We start from the raw sequence: 1,862 nt of genomic DNA, 5'->3' as shown, positions 1-1,862 counted from the left end.
CAGCATGTGAAAATTGAAAACATTTCTGGTTCGAATTGTCACAAGTATTTGGTGATCTGAGTAGCCAAACTCACTACAACGCCAATTGAAGGCAAAAATTCTCAACGGGAAAAGCTATTCTCATTGAATGAGCTAACAAGACGAGTATTATGTTGCTTCTAGTAGGCGAAAGCCAAAACATCAACATGTGAAAGTCTTGCTGAACAAATTTAATGTTGTTGAGCTCAGTACCGTGTGAATTAGTAGCCATAATTGGCGAGCGAAAATTGAACTGGCGAAACTTCGTCTTTGGAAAATTGCAGATGCCGAGCACTTATTTTGCAACGAGTATTATGTTGACTGTAGTAAGCGAAAGCCGAAACAGCAACATGTGAAAGCTGTTGAAATTTGTGGTCATTTTGCAATAAGTACAAGGAGTGTAACTAGTAGCCAGGTCAAAATTTGGGATAAGAATGAGCAAAAATTCTGCATGAGAACAGTTGAAATTATGAAACTAAATTACAAAGACTAGTATTATGTTGTTTCGAGTACGCGAAAGCGGAAACATCAACATGTGAACGTTTGTAACGAAGTTTCGTTAATTTTCAGCCTAGTACTGAGCAAGAACGAGTAGCCTCATCTCCAATCCCACGCAAAATGTAGTGAAATATGTGAGTGAACCTTATTCACGGTGAGGGTTTCCCGAGGTCTGTATTGCAGCGAGTATTATGTTGCTTCTAGTAAGCGAAAGCTGAAACAACAACATTTGAAAGTTGGAATTAATGACTGAATGGAAACTTCGACCTGTGTTTGATAGTAGTAGCGAACAAAACTGCTGAATCGGTTTCTGTCTCATATTGGTCAGTGAACCAATTAAGAGACAATCAACTACATAACCTGAATTGGGCGAGAGAACCCCCTTAACTTAAGCATATCAGTAAGGGGAGGAAAAGAAATCAACTGAGAATCCCTTAGTAATGGCGAATGAACAGGGAAAAGCTCATCGGGAAGAGAAATGGCAACATTTCTCGGTGTCCGGTATGGTTTGATGCTAGACTGGTGAATTTGTCCTGATGTCTACTGGAAAGTAGCATCAAAGAAGGTGAAAATCCTGTAAAGGTCATTTTCGATACCAGTCATAATGGCTCATTCCTATGAGTAGAGTTGTTTGAAAGTGCAACTCGAAGCTGGAGATATGTCTCTCCAAAAGCTAATTATAAAGCGAGACCGATAGTAAACAAGTACCGTGAGGGAAAGTTGAAAAGCACTCTGAAGAGAGAGTGAAAAGTACGTGAAACTGTTGAAGGGGAACTGGAGTGAGCGTTACCATACTCAATGCCTTGATATTATATTCTCGGCTACCGAGTAGTGTAGTTGTCGTCTTTTGGCAAATCTTGTTAATGAATCGAGCAGAAGTTTTCCTCGGAATTCTTCTTGTTGATTCTAAACAAAATGAGATAAATTGATCTTGATTGCCTGTCTGACCTCAACTTCCTATTCAATGCTCTCTACAGCCCGTCTTGAAACACGGACCAAGGAGTGTGAGTTGCTTGCAAGTGTTGTCGCTCATTGAAAGCGCACACGCGAAATGAAAGTGAACAGTGTAATTTTTATGAATTGCACTACTTTGTGTGGTGAGGGCGCCGATTCGGTGTCCCGCAACCACGGACGGTTTTGCTCTTATTGCATGACTGATCCAGAGCAAGTAGCACACGACCCGAAAGATGGTGATCTATGCTTGGGCAGGGCGAAGCCACGGGAAACCATGGTGGAAGCCCGAAGCGGTTCTGACGTGCAAATCGATCGTCTGACCTGAGCATAGGGGCGAAAGACTAATCGAACCATCTAGTAGCTGGTTTCCTCCGAAGTTTCCCTCAGGATAG

At 41.8% G+C, this 1,862-nt stretch overlaps 1 non-coding gene across 1 annotated transcript in view; it reads left to right on the top strand.

The window, feature by feature from the left end:
* Window positions 1–871: 871 nt before the first annotated feature.
* LOC142355841 (large subunit ribosomal RNA) overlaps window positions 872–1,862 on the top strand; it is a 3,522-nt gene continuing 2,531 nt past the window's right edge. Inside the window, exon 1 of the ribosomal RNA XR_012761311.1 lies at window positions 872–1,862. This exon is cut by the window's right edge and continues 2,531 nt beyond it. This is a non-coding gene — a ribosomal RNA (large subunit ribosomal RNA).

This window comes from Convolutriloba macropyga, unplaced genomic scaffold (assembly GCF_964194025.1).
Source record: "Convolutriloba macropyga unplaced genomic scaffold, txConMacr16.3 SCAFFOLD_1852, whole genome shotgun sequence".
Taxonomy (NCBI): domain Eukaryota; kingdom Metazoa; phylum Xenacoelomorpha; order Acoela; family Convolutidae; genus Convolutriloba; species Convolutriloba macropyga.
Note: the sequence above shows the minus strand (reverse complement) of the source record. Positions and strands in the feature narration are given on the sequence as shown.